This window comes from Cebus imitator, unplaced genomic scaffold, assembly GCF_001604975.1.
Source record: "Cebus imitator isolate Cc_AM_T3 unplaced genomic scaffold, Cebus_imitator-1.0 Scaffold59, whole genome shotgun sequence".
Classification (NCBI taxonomy): Eukaryota; Metazoa; Chordata; class Mammalia; order Primates; family Cebidae; genus Cebus; species Cebus imitator.
Genome location: NW_016107374.1, coordinates 3,321,105 through 3,330,309, shown reverse-complemented (window position 1 = coordinate 3,330,309; position 9,205 = coordinate 3,321,105). Strand labels below are relative to the sequence as shown.

Below are 9,205 nucleotides of genomic sequence, written 5' to 3'. Positions count from 1 at the left end.
GGAAACAGCTCAACTGTTCATCAGCTGGGGGACAGACTAAGCAACCGTGGTTCATCCATACCACCCATACTATTCAGCCACAGAAAGGAACAGACCAGTGATAGCTGCAACAACATGGATGGATCTCAAGCATATTGGGCTAAGTGAAGAAGCCAGGCATGGGAGTCTGCATTACTGTACAATTCCATTTTACCACCGGCCAGAAAAAACAAAACTAGAGGAGAGGAAACAGATCACTGGTTTTGGGGGGCTGTGAGGGCTTGGTGGTGGTGGGCAAATGGACAGGCTGTAAAAAGATTCATAGGGGCTGGAAAATGTTCAGGGGGCTGGAAAATGTTGTATACTTTGATTTGGTGGTAGTTATGAAATGGGACGTATTCATCAGAACTCCTTGAACTATAATATTATCAAGGGATAATTTTAATGTATGTAAATTATCTCAATAAACCTGTCTTATGAAAAATCACTTCTTTAGGGAGGCCAAAGACTTCTCTGATCTTGTTTTATTTAAAGGATATCCTCACCCATCACAATTTTTTCCTCACATGACTTTATTTTTTTGCATAGTACTTAATGATTTCTAAAATTATATATAAACACACATATTTTATGATATATTTTTTATATAAATTCATAAGAAATATATATTTATATAAGTAAATAATATATATTTACATAAATAAAAATATGTACTATATATTTATATAAATAAACATGAAATATATATGTATTATAATAAATAAGAAATATTATATGTATTTTTATATAAATAAGACATATATAATATAATTATATATATAAATAAGAAACATATTACATATTTTATATAAATAAATATATAATATATATTATAATAAATAAGAGATATATGTATTTTTATATAAATAAATATGACATGTGTAATATATAAATAAATGAGAAATACGTAATATATTTTACATAAATAAATGAGACATATATAATATATTTACATATTATATATATTTTAACTTGCTTATTGTCTGTTTCTCCTCTAGAATGTCTGACTCCTGAGGAGGGTATTATACTCATCATGCTTACTTCTCTGTCTCTAGTTCTAGCTCACCATGTGGCAGATAATAGATGTTCAAAATAGATATTGAGCTAATGGAAAACGAAGTGGCTTAGGCAAACACATGCGGTGATCTAAGCTGTTAAAAACAATTAAAAAAAAAAAATTCCGAGCTGAGTTACTTTTGAACTAGGCAACTTCTCAGCCAGAGCCCACTCTCTGCCAGAAGAACCTCCAGCCTTTTCAGAAGGGGCAAACGTGGGTGAGGAGGATTCCTGAGTGGCCTAGGATTAGGGGACAAGACGAGAGCTTCGACTTGTCTTGGACCCCTGGACAGCTCAGGTGAGAAAAGAAATCTCCCTCCCCCATGGTTCTCTTCCTCCATGCATGGCTGTGGCGGGTTCCGTCCAATCAGGTCATAAAAGTATGGTCTGAAGTTCTGCACCCTTTGGGTTTTGTTTTGTTTTATTATTTTATTATTAAAAACTAAACATGTGGAACACAGATAATTTGGTTCTGCATGAGGCTTCCTTTGGCTCCTGCATCTAAGGAATTTAACAAGGGAGAAAACAGAGGGAAATATATACATAGCTATTTGGTATAAAGATGGAAAGTAAAAATTTACTTCAAAAGATTATTAGAGTAACCTCTCTGGGCAAGTTGTGATCAGTAATGCTGCCCAGATCATCATATTGTGGGCTTTTTAAAGAATTCGGAGGTGGTGGGGGCTGTAAGACTTTGGTTTTGGTTTTTTTAAATTAGCTTTAAAAGGAAGAGTAGAGCGATGGTAGAGCCAACTTTTAAATATCCTTCTTAGAATGGTTGGAATTGGGTTTCAAACCTTAATGTGCTCCCAGGGACAATAATACAGGCTGGAAAATAATTATTTTCCAAGCTCCAGAGCTGCTTTACCCCTCCATCTGTACTGTCCCTGGCCAAGTTAAGTTCCCACCCAGAGCACATTGCCCCATTTAATTCTTTTTTCTGCCCCTGCCTTCTTCAGCATTATAAAGGGGACAGATCCTTCATGATAAACTCTCAGGGATCATGCCAAGACCTCTGCTAACAGAACAGTTTAGAGTTTAGCCCTCAGGAACCTGAAAAGATGAGACACACCACAGTTCAAGTTAAGCCAGACTCCTCAAGCAGCAACAGGAAGCTATCCTTTTGTGTCTCACTTCTTTCACTCAATGTTATGTTTGTGAGATTCATCTACATGTTTGCAAGAGGTTGTAGCTCATTCATTTTTCACTGTAGTATACTACTCTTCTCAGTGAATTTGCCACAATGTATTTATGTTTCACTGTGGATGATGGCTACTTAGATAGTTTCACTTGTGGGGCTATTAGCCGCAGCGTTGCCATTAAGGTTCTTCTAGACATCTTGGTGAATGTGGGCACCACTTCTCCTCCAACATCTTTAATCTCCTGGCCCAGAAGCTCAGAACCTCTTTGGAATCATGGGCATCTTGGATAACCTGATGGAGGCTGAGCCCCGTATCCAAAATACACAGACACATACACACAGACAGAGATAGAGAGAGAGACAAAGAGACAGAGACAGACATTCACAGACATAGAGAGGCAAAGGTGTAGACATATACAATATTGCATATCATTTTAGGGGGGTTGCAATGAGCCTCAGGTGTATGCAGGGACCACATGAAGAACCCCAGCTGTACTCTGGTCTGGGAAGGGAATCAGAGAGACCTTTTCAGGGGTCCTGGCAAACCATATCGTAGGGGGAAACCAGAGAACAATAAGGTGAGTTTCCCTCCAAATCTGCTTCTGAATGCTTTTGTTTTTCCTCCGTGGTGCTGGGAGGTTTCCAGCCCCAGAGAGGGAGAAACAAGAGGTCAGTTTCCCCAGCATAACTCCAAACCCCATAGCACTCCTGCAAAGCCTGCTCTGCTCTGTGTGGATGTCTGTGTTTGCACCAAGGGTGAGGGCAAGGCAGGAGCCAAGAATAACCCATAATTCTGCACACAGCAGATTGAGTTTCTTGCAGAATTTGCTCCCAGAGGAAACAGCTATGGCAGGAGCTGAGCATGGCTAAGGCCTCAGAGAGTGGATACACTATGTGTGTTGGAAAGCACCCACAGCAAAATTTGCAGACAGTGAGGTGCTCTGGGGGGCATGTACATGGGTCCAGCCATGCTGGGCAGTGCCACTCTTAGTCCTGGTCAACAGAGTCCCTATGCTCTAAAGCCTTCTGCCCTGTCTTCTGACTGTGCCCCTCTCTTAAAGGCAGGGAGTTGGCAGGAGCCACTTTGCCCCATCATTGGTACTCCCATGTTCAGGGCACCCAGAAACTGAGATTCCTGTCACCATGCTACAGCTTGGCTACCGGGGATCACCAGGCCCTGGGTGATGTACCCTCTACTCCCGGGATGCTGCAGTTCCCACCTATGTCTCTCTGCGTTGCTCTGTGTACCTCTTGTGTATTGCTCTCGGCTGCTTCTGTGTCTGTTTCAGTATCTCACTGTGCTTTGTTTTTCTGTATGCATCTCTTCCTCAGGCTGTCTCTTTCCTTGATGCTCCTCTCAGTGTTTTATCTCTGTACATCTCTCTCTGATGTTCCTTCCATCTTTCCTTAGCCAACAAGCCTCTTAGTGCCTCCCTGTCCCGCCATAATTGGCCATTGGGGACAGCTGCCATCAGTGACACCAGAGCCCTTTTGTGCCCACTTTGCCTTCCTCCCTCTGCAGCGCCAGCCCTGGACCACTGATGGAGACGGAGCTGCAGAAGGAGCTCAGCTCTCTTTGAAAAGACCCGCACCCACTTTCTCGCTCCAAACCCCAGGGCTCCTTGCCGTAAGGGGGAGGGGAGGGCTTCAAAACAGCTTCTAAGCCTCTTAAAACGAGGTTTCCCATGAATTCTTAAAAAACGTATTTCGATCCTTTTAGCCCCAGGGCAGGAAGAAGACTGGAAGCTCCCTGCGACCAATCGAATCAGTATTTCCCGGGCTTCCTGAAGAGGCAGCTCCCCGGACCCGTCTTCCCTGCACCAGCTTCCCGTGTTGATGCCTTATCTCAAAGGGAAGGAGGGGGAGTTCGTTTTGAACTCATCCCTCTTCCCCAGCTCCCCGCTGCAGGACTGTAGGGCCTGGAGTCCAGAAGGAAAGGACTGGGGGACAGATCCCCGAGTGTGGGGAGGTGGTCTCTCTGGAACCCGGCGCAGGCGGGGCTTCAGGGGCACCCATGTTCTCCTGCTCTTAGTGCAAGGTCGCATCGGGGTCCCCCAGCTAATCAGCCGCGCCTGCGGGATCTTGACTTCTCCAGAAGGTGGAGAAGGCATGAATTTTTAAATTCCCCTCCCCGACCAAATGGGGTGAGATTACGCCAGGCCAAACCGTCTCTTCAAAAATTAAAATTGGGAACGATTCCATTCCAACTCAAATGGCCGAGCAGAGAATATTGCAAAAACTTTTCCAAGTTGCGCAAAAAAAACGGTTCCACTCCCGGCTCCCGCCAAGCCTCCTGAAATTGACTGCAAGGTTTTGCACGTCCCTAAACGGCATTTTTCCAGGCAGACGGTCCATAGCTCTTACTAGATTTTCAAAGAGCTACGAGGTGCCCACCACAACCACCACCAAATGGGTGAAAAGGTTAAGGACCCTTACAAAGGTACGCAGCGCCGCGATTTCAGTTCGAAACAAAACCTCTGCCTGCCTACTAGCCCTGTTTGTTTTTATTTTTTTTTTAACTCTCCCTCCCCTTCCTCCTCCTCCTCACCCCACCCCTTTTTTTCTTTTGCGACTTTTCTTTGACATTTCAAAGCCTCTCCTGGTTTCGATTTGAAGCTCCCGGATAAAATCGATCAATTTCAGAAAAAAAAAAAAAAAAAAACCGAAGGATTCCGGTTCTGGAATTCAAAGTCCTCTCCCTTCAGGGAGGGCGGAGCTGGAGCCAGAGGCAGGCGGTCATCAAAACTTTTTTCGAGCAGGCACCTCATTTTCCCCCTACTTCCCTCATCCCCAGACTTTTTTCCCCCAAAGAGAGCGGGATCAAAGAAAAAGGTTTAACGTTTTCGGCTAGGGAGCAACAGGCGCCCCGCGCGGTCGGGGAAGCTGGACGTTGAACTTGCCCCGCCCGCTTGGCAATGGGAAGCCCCCACATCTGTTTACTACCTGCATCTGAGACCTCAGGTATTTCAGGAAGCTGGTCCAGCAACTTTAAAAAGACTGCGAGGTGGCCAAAGTCATAAACTGGAAGACAGAAACCGACTCTTGGATCTGAGACCTAATTCCTGTTTTATTGATTAAGGAGGGCAGGCTAGATGAAGTTAGAAACAAGATGGAAAGTTGAAAGGTCCCACCCAAGTCCTCTTCCGCTGGCCTTCGCCTTCCAAACAGCCTCTGAGCAGCTCACCCCAGCTCACCTCTATGGGGAAGGGGACGCCCAGGGAGGGAAGGTGGAAATTTGTGAATGTGGCCCTTACAGGAAATTCAAAAGGAATAAGGCTAAGGGGTCAGGATTAAATCTCATTTTATTTGGTTACGTTGTGGGCTGCAGGTAAGAGGGCGCTATCCTGGTTATTGATTTTTTTTCTTGGTTTAAGATTCTTACATTTTGTTCATCGTGGGATTCTTTTTGCATTCATTTTGGCCTTTTAAATACAGTCTTAAAATATCTGTCTTGATTACCGAGATAGTTTCACCACCTTATTGCCCCATGCGAAGCCTCATTCTGGTCCCTGCCCTCTTAGCCAGGGCAGCTGAAGGGGGCCCTCGAAGTCCGAGTCTTGGCGAGGAAGCATTTGGGTGTTTGGGTATCACTGAGCGGAACAGGCATTTAGGAAATGAAGAGGAGACAGAGGAAATTTTAAGGGGGCTGAGCTTCTTTCCTGATTGGAATCCCTAGTCAGATCAAGGCAAGAGAGAAATCTCATTTTCCTCCCCTAAGACGTGACTCCGTTCACTGTGACATTTCTGGCTGTGATTGAGAGCAGGGAGGCTCGGCCATCTGACGTGAGGTCATGGGCCTGGATTTTGTTCCTGGGAGCCCAAATCAAACTTACTGTGTGGCCTGGAACAAGTTGTGCTGTGCTGACACTGTAGCCTCCTTGGGGGATTTTGTTTTTTAATGGAAGAGACCAGCCAGAGACATCCAGAATATGTTAAACAAATCAGTTTTCCAAAATTCTTCCTGGTTTGAGAGTAGGTTCCCCCTACAAAGCCTCTATTTGATTAAAAGCCTTATAATAATGCCTAAGCTTTACTGAGTGTTTGCCCCAAGTCAGACGCTTTGCCAATCATTTTTAAAGCATTATCTCTTTTAACCTTCACAACAGACCCAGGAGGTAGAAATTATCTTTCATTTCTATTTTACAAATGAAGAAACTGAAGCCAAGAGAGGGGAAGTAATTTGTGTACAGCGGCTGAATGGCAGACTTCGGAGATCAGGCAAGTTTCCTCTAAAGATTCCGTTCTTACACGCTACATGTCAGTGAAAATTTTTCAGCATTTGCATTTAAAAACATTTGAGGACAATGGAAGTGTGAATGGGTTTGGAGAGAGAAGGCCACCTGCTCTAGAAGAAGCCACCTCAGGATCTGCATTTCTGTACCATCTGCATTCAAATTGCCCTTCAGAGTGGCTTCTTCCTTGCCTGGTTCATATCGCCCAGAATGAACTACACCACCATCCAAAAACAGCTGTTTTTTAGCCAGTAACAACCTAGGCATGTACTCTGTGTACCAGAGCATTTTCAATAAGCCACAGATCCTCAGGCTGACAGAGAAGCCACTGGAGGTTCAGAGCCAGGCACGGGGGATCAGGCAGACAGAAAACATAAGATGAGAAACTAGGAAACAGGGCATGTCCTGATGCTGCCTAAAATTCCAGGAAAAAAAAGGCATTCAGTGGTTAGAAGAATGGGTTAGGCAACATGAGAACCGTGGAGAGGAAACAGGGCTCATTGGTCCCCGATTCACAGCCTTTGGTATCTCTAGTGTATTTGTTTTTGGAGAAGAAACATCTGTGAGGGTAAAACACTTCCTGAGTGAAGCAACTGCCCCACAGAAGCTGGGATGTGTCTGGTTTTGTATGATGCCTTCAGTGCAGAAGTAAAGACTTTTAGTTTTTCATACAAATACTATTTTTTTTTTTTTTTTTGAGACAGAGTCTCACTCTGTCACCCAGGCTGGAGTGCAGTGGTGTGATCTCAGCTCACTATAACCTTTGCCTCCTGTGATCAAGTGATTGTCCTGTCTCAGCCTTCTGAGTAGCTGGGAATACAGGCACGCATCTCCATGCCCTGCTAATTTTTGTGTGTGTGTTTTTTTTAGTAGAGATGGAGTTTCACCATATTCGCTAGGGTGGTCTCAAACTCCTGACCTCAAGTGATCCACCTGTCTTGGCCTCCCAAAGTGCTGGGATTACAGGCATGAGCCACTGTGCCTGGCTACAGATACATTTTTAAAGGTCTTTCAGATTTGGGGTTCAAACAAAAAGGTCTTCAGAGATCAGATTGGCAGCTGGAAATGGATGACCTATTACAAAATCTAATTGTCTTTCCCTGTTGTTAATGATAATAATAACTTTAATTTGGGGATTGCTTACTCATAAATGCTTTAATAAACACATTTCTCCTTTTGTCTTCAGGTCATAGCTCTATGATAGATAGATATATTAACAAGTCATTCCTTTTCACCTGTAAAGAAACTAAAGCCCAGCAAAGTTAAGTTGCTCACCCAAAGTCACACAGCAGTAATGGAAAAAATAGGGTTCAAACTAAGTTTTGGTGGAATCCTAGACTCATGTCCCTATCCCATTCCATGGCCAGGGGCAAAGCTCATGGAACATATTCAACAATTTGCAAGGCTGTCCAGGGAGTGTCAGAGATTCAAAGAGTCTAAGAAATGCCAGATGCGATTTCTGAAGGCAGCCCGCAAAAGGTATCTCAATCCTTTCTCCTGGCCAGGAGGCAAGAAAGGAGCAGAGAATTGCTGTCCAGGATAGCCAGAGTGTTCAAAAACATGGGGCTAGGGAGATACGTGCTGAGAAATAGACTGCAATTGAGTGAGAGACACAGTCCCCAAGTGAGATTTCCCAGTGACTGTCACTTGGCCCAGAGAGATGGTATCATCCAGTCTGAGCCAGAACTTAACAGAGTAGTCAACATTTGCTGAGAATCTGTGCACCATTTTTTTAAACCAAAGTGTTACATCATTTCTCTTTCTAACAATCCAGTGGAGAATTGTCTGAACAACCATGCACAGTTGTGCAGGTCATGCACTGCACAAAAGGGATGTCATTCACTGCACAAAAGGGATGTCATTCACATCCCTCTATTCTTGCCTTTGTACATTTATGTATATCCAGCTACCCCTCAGTATCCATGGGGTACCAGTTCCAGGACTCTTTGCAGATACCAAAATCTGAGGATTCTCAAGTCCCTGATATAAAATGGCATTGTATTTTCATGTAACCTACACACCCTTTTGTATGCTTTGAATCACCTCTAGAATACTTTTAATACCTAATACAATGTAAATGCTGTGCAAATAGTTGATACATCATATTGTTTAGGAAATAATGACAAGAAGAAAAGCCTGTATGTGTTCACTACAGACACTTTTGTTGCTGTTTTGAGTATTTTCCATCTGCAGTTGGTTGAATCCATGGATTCAGAACCTACAGACATGGAGGGCTGACTGTATTTATTACAACCATTTACCAGAAGATGGCAGTAAGGTGTCTTGTTTAATGACAGTCTATTATGACAGAATTCCAATGTGGAAATAAGGTGACTTGAGGGAAGGGTGGCTTTTTCTAATTACATAAAGACACAGTATGGGTAATGACCCTGGTTATGATCATTTCCTGCATTCACAGCTGGGCTCACTGAGATTGAGAAGACTGGAGTGCTTGACTTAGGTTCACAGAACTGGTTAGAAGATAAGTCAGCCCTCAAACAAGTCCATAGTCTGGGCTTCCACCCACTATATTGGGGCTCCTAGGAGGTTGCGAAACAATTTGGAATCACCCAGATCTGGGTTTGACCTTAACCTCTCCTGTTTAAAGCTGTTGTAACAAGTGATTCATACCCTCTGAGCCCTGGTCTCCGCATCTGTAAAATGGGTACAATAATAGTCCCACCACAAATCTAAAATTTATATGGAACCACGAAGACCTTGAATAGCCAAAGAAATTCTAAGTAAAAGGACCAAAACT

The 9,205-nt window shown here is 43.7% G+C and overlaps 1 long non-coding RNA gene across 1 annotated transcript; it reads left to right on the top strand.

The window, feature by feature from the left end:
* The first annotated feature begins 1,233 nt into the window (after positions 1-1,233).
* Positions 1,234-8,929, top strand: LOC108305018. The gene is made up of 3 exons (XR_001825517.2): positions 1,234-1,372; positions 3,936-4,655; positions 8,867-8,929. It is a non-coding gene; the product is annotated as an uncharacterized LOC108305018 (long non-coding RNA).
* Positions 8,930-9,205: the final 276 nt, after the last annotated feature.